This window comes from Bombina bombina, chromosome 5 (genome assembly GCF_027579735.1).
Source record: "Bombina bombina isolate aBomBom1 chromosome 5, aBomBom1.pri, whole genome shotgun sequence".
NCBI classification, from domain to species: Eukaryota; Metazoa; Chordata; class Amphibia; order Anura; family Bombinatoridae; genus Bombina; species Bombina bombina.
The window spans coordinates 484,510,407-484,524,897 of NC_069503.1; the positions used below are offsets into that span (position 1 = coordinate 484,510,407).

Consider the following 14,491-nt stretch of genomic DNA (forward strand, 5'->3'; position numbering starts at 1 on the left):
TTATCCACTCCAAGCCGAACCTTGCTGATAATAATCATGATGGCCACCAAACTGCAAATCACAAGAAACTGGGAAAAAAAAAAAATTCAGACTGTCCCAACTGGCAGGCGTTGATCCACCTCATTTCATATTTTCGTTCAATGGAGAGTTATGTCTACAACTCTCGTCAACAACTGGACCTATATGCGTTGACGTGGGAGCCCTGGGACCTTTTGGGCGAGACTTTGATTCTCTCAATTTAAACTTGTCAACAGCTTGCACTAATTTCCTCATATTCCTGATAGGGAGGGGTATGTATACACCCCCCTCCCTTACCACTTTATTGTTTGTGTATTAACCCATACCCTAAATACCCCCTCCTCCTTTCCCCCTCTCCTCTTCATCCCCTTCCTCTCCCTCCCCCCCCACCCTACTATCTCACTTTAGTCAGTGAGCGACCACACTATTTTTTAACTTTATTTTTTATTTTCTCTGTTTTCCAAGAATCCACTATGCCCTTTGCACTGCTACATCTACCATGTTCTCCAGACTCTAGTCTGGCAATTATCCTTTTAACGTTCTGCATATCTGTTCAATATTTGTAGGATGTTATTGTTTGAGGCTCACATATCTTAGACAGTTGATCCTTGATTGTCATTCCAGTTGCTCAGATGTTGTTATTGGATCTTGTCATGTGAATTTTCTGCTCGAAAAATGTTTTATCATCCAGTGTATTGCATACTGTCTTGTGATTTGTTTCTCAATAAAAATTATTTATATAAAAATACTTTTCTATTGTAAGTATTGGGGTTTGGTTTACAAACAGACACAAGCAAATGTGTGTACACAAAGTGGTAACATAATGAAAATTTCACCTGCAAGGTCAACCCATTTCAAAACCAGAAATACAATTTCCCATACATTTTATATACTTTGCAGCTGGTATAACAAGTCATTGGAAATACATTAAGCAAAAAACAATTTTACTGTATACTCTCCCTTTAAATAGAAAGGTAAAAACAGAAATGTGCATAAATGCATTCAAATAGAAGCATTTTCACAAAACATGCTCAAACACAAAGCCCACGACAAGGAAGTTGGTTTCTTATTCAAGCTGTTTCTTATTCGTGAAATTCTGTTTCTTATTCATGGAAGTTGGTTTCTTATTCATTTTTTGTCAGACTGCTTTAAATTGACTTTAAAATAAAAATATTACTATAAAAATATTACTAGTTTGAATAAGTAACAGATATTTTCAAAGGGTTAATAACCATTGGGCCACTGATTTCACTATGAATATACACAGGGTAGATCCCCCTCCATGCCATGCAATTGTTTTTAGCCTGGCCCAATGGTGTTTTTGCACAGAAATTGATGCCAACCCTGGCATAGGTGACAATTCTCATTTTTGAATAAGTAACAGATATTTTCAAAGGGTTAATAACAATTGGGCCACTGATTTCACTATGAATATATACAGGGTAGTCCCCCCTTCATGACATGCAATTGTTTATAGCCTGGCCCAATTGTGTTTTGGCACAACAATTGATGCCAACACTGGCATAGGTGCTCTAATTTTCATTTTTGAATAAGAAAATTGATGGCAACACTGGCATTTGTGCTGTAATTACCATTTTTGAATAAGTAACAGATATTTTCAAAGGGTTAATAACCATTGGGCCACTGATTTTACTATGAATATATATAGGGTAGATCTCCCTCCATGACATGCAATTGTTTTTCGCCTGGCCCAATGGTGTTTTGGGTACAGAAATTGATGCCAACACTGGCATAGGTGCTCTAATTCTCATTTTTTAATAAGTAACATATTTTCAAAGGGTTAATAACCATTGGGTCACTGATTTCACTATGAATATATACCCTGTATATATTCATAGTGAAATAAGTGGCCCAATGGTTATTAACCCTTTGAAAATATATGTTACTTATTCAAAAATGAGAATTATTTCACCTATGACAGGGTTGGCATCTATGTATGTGCCAAAAACACCATTGGGCCAGGCTAAAAACAATTGCATGGCATGGAGAGGGATCTACCCTGTATATATAGTTATAGTGAAATCAGTGGCCCAATGGTTATTAACCCCTTTGAAAATATCTGTTACTTATTCAAAATTGAGAATTATGTCACCTATGCCAGGGTTGTCATCAATTTCTGTGCAAAAACACCATTGGGCCAGGCTAAAAACAATTGCATGGCATGGAGGGGGGGGGGGGGGATCTGCCCTGTATATATTCATAGTGAAATCAGTGGCCCAATGGTTATTAACCCTTTGAAAATATCTGTTACTTATTCAAAATAGTAATATTTGTATTGGTGCCAACGTATGCCCTTTTTTTAAGTTTGTATATTCAATTGTTGTATAAAGGGATTCCACCTCTGTGTAACTAAATATAACCTATATTTTTATTTTAAAGTCAATTTAAAGCAGACAAAAAAAAAAATAAAAAAAATTAAGAAACCAACTTCCATGAATAAGAAACAGAATTTCACGAATAAGAAACAGCTTGAATAAGAAATCAATTTCCTTGTCGTACAAAGCCCACTGAATGAGTTTAAAGAATAGTTAACTAGCAGGCAAGTTTTTATTTATTTTTTAAAATATTAAAAACCTTCCTTGTGCAAGTGTGTAATACACCCATTTATTTAAACGTTGGCTATTTCTATTGGATACTTCTAGAGACATTTACAGACTGATCTCTTATACACACAAAAAATAATCTGCCTTTGCAAAAGTTTTAGTTACTAACCTAATTATGTGATAAACACACAAACAAGATACACAGCCCATCAATACAAAGCAGTTTGGTTTTAAACTACAGAGCTGTCTCTCATTTACTTAGAAACTTTTTATCCACTGAAATTTTGATTAAAAGTTTAACAGCAAAATGCTTACAGTATTAATGGGGAAAGCATACTGCAGATAGTGCATTTATATGTTTCTGCATTGCAATGCAGCTAAACAGTTTACTAGGTCACATTGAAAACATAATAAGCAAACACACAATAATTTAAACACTTGGCTCATATGCATCTGCAGGCAAACACATGATATAAATACCACTGCTGAATATAAGATACAAATCAAATATTTAACACAACTCAAAGAAATGCAAATCTCACCTGCTAAAAACCACAAACATATCACAATTTTTGGCGCAATTTCAGCCTTCCAGAAGCTTGTGTACAGGAAGTGAGTAAGATTCAAATCTAACCTCAAGGCTTTAAGATCATGTGGCACACAGCAACCAATCAGAATAAAGGTGTTTTTTTGTTTTGTTTTTTTAAACATGCTTTATTTGTATGTAACACTACATGATGAAAAGTGAATTTCTGATGAAACAGTACAACTGTCAGCCCTTAGTGCAGTGCTTTCCAAACTGTGTGTCGGGACACACTAGTGTGTCGGCAGCAGTGTGTAGGTGTGTCCCTGCTTCAGCACAACTTTTTTTAAATTTTTTTTTTTTTTTTTTTTTTTCCTTTCTGACTTTCCGCCTACCTGCTTCGCATATCACATGGTTGATACATGATTGATACCTAGGGGGTCACAGATCATCTTAACCTATTGGCGCAGCTCAATGGGAACTTAAACTATTCCCATTGGCGGCGCATTGGCTCCTGACTGCAGGTGTAGTCTCCTTAATTGGCTCGTGACTGCATGTGTAGTCTCCTTAATCGGTTTGTGACTGCATGTGTAGTCTCCTTAATCGGTTTGTGACTGCATGTGTAGTCTCCTTAATCGGTTCGTGACTGCATGTGTAGTCAGTGAGTGGGACAGCAGTGTGTTTGCAGAGCGGGCAGTAGTCAATCGGACTCACCGAGCTCTGAGGGTGGCATCTTAAACGCTGAGCTGAAGTCATAGGGTTTTTTTTTTTTGCAACTAGCTCCCAGTAGTGCATTGCTGCTCCTTCTCTTGATATGTGGATAGGAAGGGGAAGCTTAAAAATGCTTGATGATGAAATGCGAGTGTCTTTATCTAATATTCCACCAAATATTCTGAAATTGTGTTCATCCCATCAACCTCATACATCCCATTAAATTAGTAAGTAGCTATTGGTGTTATTAAACTTTTTTTAATTCTTGCACATACTTACTGTTACTTGTAAATACGTTTTGTTATTATATAATTTATGTATGTGTCCGGATCTCTTAAAACAAGTTAGTTTAACCTCCTGTTTGCCAGTACAACTGAATTACTGTGTCGCGAAATGATGTAGGTCTAAAAAGTGTGTCACCAACATGAAAAGTTTGGAAAGCTCTGCCTTAGTGATTGATACAAACAGGAGAAGTCTTGAAAAGCAGAAATCTTCTGCACGGAGAGTATATGCAGCATCACAGCCTCCCTCTTCCCCTCACGGAGGTTACAAATAAATTCCACAGATAATAGTGCCTGCAGCAAACGGCTTTTCTTAAAACATAAAACTTGTGGGCAGTTAGAAGTTTTAACTGTGGGGGGTGATAGAAACTCAAATACACAGTACTTAATAATAAGCATTTTTGCATATGATGTGTATATACATACGTGGGTAAATCTAATACATTTATACTCTAACTAATAAATATGTTTCTTCAGTCACAGCAGCTCACACAGGTGTGATCCTCTAAGTATACTGTATGTAATATAGCCGTGTGTCACTTGACCCCTTCTGTGCCCCTGCAGCGTAAGTTACAATATGGCAGCTAACATAGGAGAATCAAGCAGTGGCTCAGTGCTGTACTTTAAAACAATATCCTGTTTGGGGTAAGAGGAGCATATAAAATAGTCAGCAGTGATTATTTTATTTTTATTAATAAGAAAAAGTAGGTTTTAGGGATTTACATCAGGTGTTAAATATCCCATTAAAGGGACACTATACCCAAACATTTTCTTTTATGATTAAGGTAGAGAATATAATTTTAAACAACATTCCAATTTACTTCTATTACCTAATTTGCTTAATTCTTTAGATATACTTTAATGAAGAAATAGCAATGCACACGGTGAACCAATCACAGGAGGCATCTATGTGCAGCTACCAATCAGCAGCTAGTAAGCATATCTAGATATGCTTTTCAGCAAAGAAAATTAAGCAAAATAGATAATATAAGTAAATTAGAAAGTTGTTTATAATTGTATGCTCTTTCTAAATCATGAAAGAAAAAATTTGGGTTTCATGTCCCTTTAAGTTATTTTCTTATATATACAGCAATATTTAACTTTAAAAATTGGTATGGGGTGACCAACAATAATGCAGGACTGGTTATATCTCCAGAAGCAAAAGGGAACAGTCTTAAAGGGACATGCACACACAGCCTTTAAATAGACAACTCACGCCACGCACAGTCTTAAAGGGACAGATCACAGTATGTGAACCTTGCACACTCTCAAAGTCTTAAAGGGGCAGGCACAAGACTTAAAGGGACATGAAACCCATTTTTTTCTTACATGGTTCAGATAGAGAATTCAATTTTAAACATTCCAATTTATTACTATTATTTGATTTTCTTCATTCTTCAGATATCCTTTGTTGAAGAAATATCAATGCACATGGGTCAGCCAATTAGCAGCTACTGAGCCTATTTAGATATACTTTTGAACAAAGGATATCAAAAGAATGAGGAAAATAAGATAATGGAAGTAAATTGGAAAATTGTTTAAAATTGCATGCTCTTTCTAAATCATGAAAGAAAAATTTTGAGTTTCATGTACCTTTAAGGGGACAGCACACTACATGCATGAAATTATGGTACAGGCACACAAGGAACACATAGTCTTAATGGGATAGGCACACACACAATGCATTTGCATACAAAGAGAGAAGCGCTCTACCAGGAACGAACAACAGCTCAGTGGCTTGTTCTATGGCGATTTACCACCCGGAAGCAGCCTCTTTTAGACACACAATGCACACAGCCTATAAAAGGGACAGGCACACAACGCACACAGACTTAAAGGGACAACAAACCACACGCATGCAATCTTAATGGTACAGGCACACAAGCACCCAAGGAACACTCAGTCTTAAAGGGACAGGCGCACACACCATGCACACAGTCTTTAAAGGGTCTGGCACACACAACACGCACACAGACTTAAAGGGGCAACACACCACACGCATGCAATCTTAATAGTACTGGCGCACAAGCACCCAAGGAACACTCAAGTCTTAAAGGGATAGGTGCAGACACACATAATGCACACAGCCTTTAAAGGGACAAGCACACATACAATGCACACAGACGTAAAGGGACAACAAACCAGATGCATGCAACCTTAAAGGGACACTCAGGTCAAATTACATTTTCATGATTCAGATACAGCATGTAATTTTAAACATCTTTCCATTTCCAGTTTACTGCCATTAAAAAAAAAATGTGCGCACTCAAAGTCTTTTATATTTACACTGTTTGAGTCACCAGCTCCTACTGAGCATGTGCAAGAACTCAGACTATACGTATATGCATTTGTGATTGGCTGATTGCTATCACATGGTACAGGGGGAGTGGAAATATACATAACTTTGAAATTTGTTAGAAAAAAATCTACTACTCATACTCATTTGAAATTCAGACTAAGTGCTATTGTATTGTCTTTTTATCATGCATTTGTTGATAATGCAAATCTACTATGTTTTCTGGTCCTTTAATGGCACAAGCACCCAAGGAACACTCAGTCGTAAAAGGATAGATGCAACACAATGCACACAGCCTTTAAAGGGAAAGGCACACACACACAATGCACACAGACTTAAAGGGGCAACACACGCATGCAATCTTAATGGTATAGGCGCACAACCACCAAAGGAACACTCGGTCTTAAAGGGGTAGGCATACACACATTTTGCACACAGCCTTTAAAGGGACAGGCGCACACAACACACACAGACTTAAAGGGGCAACACACCACACGCATGAAATCTTAATGGTACAGGCGCACAACCACCAAAGGAACACTCGGTCTTAAATGGGTAGGCATACACACAGTCTTTAAAGAAACAGGCATAACGCACACAGACTTAAAGGGACAACAAACCAGACACATGCAATCTTAATGGTACAGGGCACAAGCACCCAAGCAATACTCAGTCTTAAAGGGGTAGCCACAGACAACACAATGCACACAGCCTTTAAAGGGACAAGCACACACACAATGTACACAGACTTAAAGGGGCAACACACCACACGCATACAATCTTAATGGTACAGGCAAACAACCACCTAAGAAACACTCAGTCTTAAAGGGGTAGGCATACACACATAATGCACACAGCCTTTAAAGGGACAAGAATACACAATGCACACAGACTTAAAAGGACAACAAACCACAAGCATGCAATCTTAATGGTACAGGCACACAAGCACCCAAGGAACACGCAGTCTTAAAGGGACAGGTGAACACACAATGTTCACAGTCTTTAAAGGGTCAGGCGCACACACAACGCACACAGACTTAAAGGGACAGCACACCCCACGTATGCAATCTTAATGGTACAGACGCACAAGCACCCAAGGAACACTCAGTCTTAGAGGGACAGGCGCACACACAATGCGCACAGCCTTTAAAGAGACAGGCACACACACACAGACTTAAAGGGGCAACACACCACATGCATGCAATCTTAATGGTATAGGCGCACAACCACCCAGGAACACTCAGTCTTAAAGGGGTAGGCATACACAAATAATGCACATAGACTTTAAAGGGACAGGCGCACACACACACAACGCACACAGACTTAAAGGGGCAACAAACCACACGCATGTAATCTTAATGGTACAGGCACACAAGCACCCATGGAACATGCAGTCTTAAAGGAACAGGCGCACACACAATGCGCACAGCCTTTAAAGGGTCAGGCACACACAACGCACACAGACTTAAAGGGACAGCACAAAACACGTATGCAATCTTAATGGTACAGACGCACAAGCACCCAAGGTACACTCAGTCTTAGAGGGACAGGCGCACACACAATGCACACAGCCTTTAAAGGGACAGGCACACACACAACACACACAGACTTAAAGGGGCAACACACCACACGCATGCAATATTAATGGTATAGGCGCACAACCACCCAAGGAACACTCAGCCTTAAAGGGGTAGGCATACACAAATAATGCACACAGCCTTTAAAGGGACAGGCACAACACACACAGACTTAAAAGTACAACAAACCACATGCATGCAATCTTAATGGTAAAGGCGCACAAGCACCCAGGGAACACGCAGTCTTAAAGGGATAGGCACAGACACACAATGCACACAGCCTTTAAAGGGACCGGCAGACACAACACACAGACTTAAAGGGGCAACACAACACACGCATGCAATCTTAATAGTACACACAACCACCAAAGGAACATTCTGCCTTAAAGGGGTAGGCATACACACATAATGCACACACCCCTTAAAAGGGACAGATCACCGTATGTGTGCACACACAACCTTGCACTCTCTCAAAGCAATGCACTCAGCCTTAAAGGGTCAGACACATACACTCATGCACACAATTCACTCAGCCTTTAAAAAGACAACTTACACCACACGCACACAATCTTATTGGTAAAGGAGCACAAATACCCAAGGCACACAGTCTTAAAAGAACAGCTGATACCATACACAGTCTGAGAGGCAAACACAAGTCTGTGTATCCTTCAGACTAGTACCAGGCTCCTCTCCCCTGGACTCCTCCTCAGGCATTAAAGGGACATAAAACTCAAAAATGTTTTTTCATTATTCGGATAGAGCATGCAATTTTAAACTTTCTAATTTACTTCTATTATCTAAACTGTTTTGATCTCTTGAATTCTTTTATTGACAGGGATACCTAGGTAGACTCAAGAGATGCTGATTGGTGGCTGCACATATATGTCTCATGTTATTGGCTTTCCCAATGCTCCTAGTAATGCATTGCTGCTGCTTCAACAAAGGATACCAAGAGAATGAAGCAAATTAAATAATAAAGTAAATTGGACAGTTGTCTAAAATAGTTTCCACCTGAATCATGAAATAAACATTTTAACTTCCATGTCCCTTTAATGCCTAATTGATCTTCTATGCCTCCTTAAAGGGACACTGAACCCAAAGATAGCACGAGAATGAAAAAATAGATCATAGGAGTAAATTAGAAAGTTGCTTAAAATTGCATGCTCTATCTGAATCACAAAAGAAAAAATTTGGGTTCAGTGTCCCTTTAAAGGTACAGGATAACTGACCGAGCTCGGAGATGGCGGTGTAGTCTATGAGCTCCAGGAGCTAAAAATAAATAACAGGGATCTTCAGCTACTTGAGGGGTAAATCTAAGGCGGACAACCTCAGCCTATTAGCCAGAAACACAACCCTGATTGCTTAAAGGCTGATAAACTGCAAAAAGCACTTTCAGACCCGAACACAGAAGCGGACATGTGAGGCCTATCTGTTTGCTCTCACAAGGAATCACGGCCAATACCGCAGAAGCGGAGACAAACGGATGCCTCGGAGAGGACACAATCGTTAAACCCAGGCTACCGGACTTTACAGCAGGAGGTGAGCACACCCGAAGGATAATAGGAATTAGCTGGTTGGCCTGCGGAGTGGAGCGCAGTGTAAATGACCCATAAATATTGGCGGTAAATGGCGACTCACTGCGATTAATTTTACACATAAATGTCTACTACGCAGCAGCGCTACTGTAAGTCATACATCATAAAGAAAAATGGCCAGATGGAAAACTATGTGATGCTGACTAAAATGCATAAGAAATTAGCAGATCAGATTACCCAGACTTGCCCAGTGCCACCACTCATATCTGGTGTAACAGTAGTGTACATTTAAAAAAAAACAACACTTTTTTGACTGTGAAATAATAGCAGACAGCTGCCAGTACCCAAGATAGCCGCCAATAAGGCAGATGGGGAGGGTTAGAGAGATGTTTTTGGGGTGATCAGGGAGGTTGGGGATGCTACACCACAGCATATGTAAATATGCTAAAAAAAAAAAAAAAACATTTAAAAAAATTTAAAAACCTTTTATTTTAGTACTGGCAGACTTTCTGCCAGTACTTAAGATGGCAGGGACAATTGTGGGGTGGGGGAGGGAAGGGAGCTGTTTGGGAGGGATCAGGGGGTCTGATGTGTCAGTTGGGAGGCTGATCTCTACACTAAAGCTAAAATTAACCCTGCAAGCTCCCTACAAACTACCTAATTAACCCCATTCACTGCTAGCCATAATACACGTGTGATGCGCAGCATTTAGCGGCCTTCTAATTACCAGAAAGCAACGCCAAAGTCATATATGTCTGCTATTTCTGAACAAAGGGGATCCGAGAGAAGCATTTACAACCATTTATGCCATAATTGCATAAGTTGTTTGTAAATAATTTCTGTGAGAAACCTAAAGTTTGTGAAAAAGTGAACAATTTTTTTTTATTTGATCGCATTTGGAGGTGAAATGGTGGCATGAAATATACCAAAATGGGCCTAGATCAATACTTTGGGATGTCTTCTAAAAAAAATATATACATGTCAAGGGATATTCAGGTATTCCTGACAGATATCAGGGTTCCAATGTAACTAGCACTCATTTTGAAAAAAAAAGTGGTTTTGAAATAGCAAAGTGCTTCTTGTATTTATTTCCCTATAACTTGCAAAAAAAGCAAAGAACATGTAAACATTGGGTATTTCTAAACTCAGGACAAAATTTAGAAACTATTTAGCATGGTTGTTTTTTGGTGGTTGTAGATGTGTTAACAGATTTTTCAGGGCCTGCCAGGGCACAGTGTCACACCAGTGCAACTCATATCTGGTGTAACAGTAGTGTACATTAAAAAAAAATACAATTTTGACTGTAATAGATTGAATAGCAGTTAGTTGTCTGCAAGCGTGTGTGTCAGGCCTACAGCGTCTACTCTGCCAACTTCTGCCAGTGCCACTCATATCTGTTGTCACAGTAGCTTGCACGCATAGTACCACTAATCGAAAAAAAAATGACAGGCAGAGGCAGGCCACCCCGTCGTGGTCGTGGTGCTGTGATTCCCTTTGGCCCTAGAATAATGCCCAGTGTTCAGAGGCCACGTACCCTGAACTCGAAAAGTTCTGAGGACATAGTTGACTGGCTAACACAGGACACCCAATCTTCTACAGCTTCCGCTCGGAACCTTGACGTACCATCCTCCTCCAGCTTAGCTTCGGGCACCTTCAAGTTACCACTCGCCCGCCTGCCGCCACCACCAACACTAGCACCACAGCCGCTTCACTTGATTTGTCAGAGGAGTTATTTACACATCAGTTGGAAGAAATGAGTGATGCGCAACCATTATTGCCAGAGGATGTAAATAACAGGGATATGTCTCAGTCAGGCAGCATTACACACATGGACGTACGGTGTGATGATGATGATGTTGTACCCGCTGCGGGAGTTTGGTCTGTCACTGTGAAGCGGGCGTAACCCTTACACTACCTGATCGATACAACATCATACCTGATGTTTTAAAGCACGTTATTCCAAACAATTTAGGAATGTTAGGTGATTTATGCCCTTTATGGATTAAAACCAGACTCTGCATCAACTATGTAATTTTCCATGGGAGTTTTGCCATGGATCCCCCTCCGGCACGCCACAGTCCAGGTGTTAGTCCCCTTGAAACAACTTTCCCATCACTATTGTGGCCAGAAAGAGTCCCTGTGGGTTTTAAAATTCGCCTGCCCATTGAAGTCAATGGCGGTTCGCCCGGTTCTCAAACTTTTGCGGAAGTTCGCGTTCACCGTTCGCGAACCCAAATTTTTATGTTCGCAACATCACTAATCCAAACCTATACTGAAAGTTTCTATACTGGAGAATATTCTATTGAATAGAATAAGTAAACACAGCCAGCAGAAGAGATTAGACTCTCAGTGGGGGGCAGGATCGTTAAGTAATAAAACATAAATTTTCCATTGTTCTCTCTAAGTATTGAGCTCTGGTTTTCTAAACAAATATAAGGAACCCTGTCTGTGTACATAAAAGTGATAACATAATGAGATCTGATATTACCTGAAACTCAACCCATTGTAATAGGCTGTGGTTTAAAAAGCACAAAACCAGCTACTTCATATACACAAATAAACCTGAAAATGCAATTTCTCATAAATTTTATACTCTGTAGCTGATATAACAAGTCATTGAAAGTACATTCATATAAAAATTTTTTTACAGTGTACTGTCCCTTTAAAGTGTTTCCTGCGTTAAAATATTTAAGATATCTCCTCATAACTACATTGCCCATCACAACTAGGGTTGCCACCTCGGCCATGTTTTCCTGGACACTTATGAGTTACACATGCTGCAGGGTGTGCGGGGAGGAACATTAATTGTGTTTCTGTACAGCACTATTCCTATTCCTCCCTGCACACCCTACAGCATGTATAACTTATAAGTGTTCTGTATTTTAAGGGACGGGTGGCAACCCTAATTGCACCGCTGGACAGCACACAATTAGTGATCCTGGACAGCACTATACACAGGGGCGTATTAAGGCATAGGCCAACGAGGCCGGTGCCTAGGGCAGCAGATTTTTAAGGGGCAGCAGAATTTTGAGTCCCTAGGGCCACTCTACTGAACTCAGGGCCGGGTGGCTAAATCAACCAGGGCCCGGCTATTGCTGTCCTATGGGATTGTATGTGGATGCGCATGTCGTGGTGACAGTGGAGGCGGAGCTCACTTGCGCAGCCTGGCCTGGACTGAGAGGGAATACGGTATTCTTCCTGGCTCCACCACGTGATTGAGACTCACACAGATTACACAGTGCAGTGTGCACTACACCGTGACCACTGTGAAACAGCATATGCCTTTCTCCCTTCAATACATCTTCATTAGGCATTAAAATACTTAAATGGATTAGTCACTAAATAATTGTACATTTACTGTTTGTCTATCTGTCATACATGCAAAGAATAAGTATTTATTGCTGAATCTATACAACTATGTGACTTAAAACACAACTAAAAATGTTGTCATACAGTGAAGGATATTTTTTTCTGATATAAACACTTTAATCATCTGACTTGCAAAATAATGTCTTTATATATATATATATATATATATATATATATATATATATATATATATATATATGTGTGTGTGTGTGTGTGTGTGTGTGTGTGACCAGAGTGAATGCAAGCCCTGGTGAACATCTACTTAAAAAGACATTTTTTTAAATTTTTACACCCTGCCCCAAAAATATAATGTCTAAAAAAAAAAGGCCTTAAACGTGGGGTGGGGGGGCAGCAGAATTTTGAGTGCCTAGGGCAGCACAAAACCTAAATACGCCCCTGACTATACATGTTCCTCCCTGCATACCCTGCAGCATGTGTAACTCATAAGTGTCCATAAAAACATGTCCAAGGTGGCAACCCTAATCACAACCCTTTAAGTGTTAAACCCCTGCTGGGGGTGGTTGCTATTGGCGTTAATTACAGTTGGGTGGCTATAGAGTTAATGAAGATAGGGTTGAATTAGGGTGGTTCTTTCAGTTAAGGAGTTATTTGTGGTAGGGGTTAATTGCAGTGGCAGTACTATTGGTTACTGAGATTAATAACAGTTAATTGTGGTGGGTTATCCTAGCAGGTAACGTAATAATAGTGGTGGCAGTTCTAACAGTTATGAGGTCAATACAGTAAGGGTTAATTGCTGATGTGTGTCTAACTGGTATTTTTTAAAGGGATAGTAAACCCAATTTGTTTTATTTCATGATTCAGATAGAGCATGCAATTTTAAGCAACTTTCTAATTTAATCTTATTATCAAATTTTCTTTGTTCTCTTGCTATCTTTATTTGAAAAGCAAGAATGTGAAGCTTAGGGTTTAGGAGTCGGCCCATTTTAGGTTCAGCACCTGGGTTGCACTTGCTGATTGGTGGGTAAATGTAGTCAGCAATCAGCAAGCACTATCCAGGGTTCTGAACCAAAATTGGGCCGGCTCCTTAGCTTAGATTCCTGCTTTTTCAAATAAAGATAGCAAGAGAACAAAGAAAAATTGATAATATGAGTAAATTAGAAAGTTGCTTACATTTGCATGCTGTATCTGAATCATGAAATAAACATTTGGGTTTAGCATCCCTTTAAGTGCAGTTAAGGTCCCATAGAGCTTGCAGTTAGGCATAAGAGTAGTGTTGGTCTGGGGTTTGTGATTAGATTTATTTGCAGTAAGGGGGTTCCCCCTTTTGTTAGACAGTATGGACCCCATTTACTAAAAACAGTACAAATAATTGCTTGGGAAGTCAAGCCGCGTGTCAATCAGCCCGGTTGCACCTGACCAGAATGATGAAACATGAAACCCCCAACAAATCTTTCATGATTCAGATAGAATATACAATTTTTAACAACGTTCTATGTATGTACCTCTTGTGATTGGCTTACTGATGAGTTAGTTCTAGGGTTGCCACCACAGCCACGTTTTCCCTGACACTTATGAGTTACACATGCTGCAGGGTGTGCAGGGAGCAATATGAATAGAGTTGTCTAGCATGTGCAACTCATTAGTGTCTAGGAAAAC

The 14,491-nt window shown here is 39.7% G+C and overlaps 1 long non-coding RNA gene across 2 annotated transcripts in view; it reads right to left on the bottom strand.

Annotated features, from left to right (window-relative positions):
* LOC128660499 (uncharacterized) overlaps positions 1–14,491 on the bottom strand; it is a 73,785-nt gene that overhangs the window by 29,964 nt on the left and 29,330 nt on the right. Inside the window, exon 1 of one of the 2 annotated variants that reach the window (XR_008402537.1) lies at positions 3,125–3,210. The exons of the other annotated variant lie outside the window; for it this stretch is intronic. This is a non-coding gene — a long non-coding RNA (uncharacterized LOC128660499). Of the gene's footprint in view, positions 1–3,124; positions 3,211–14,491 lie in introns of those variants that run through there. 2 annotated transcript variants of the gene reach the window in all.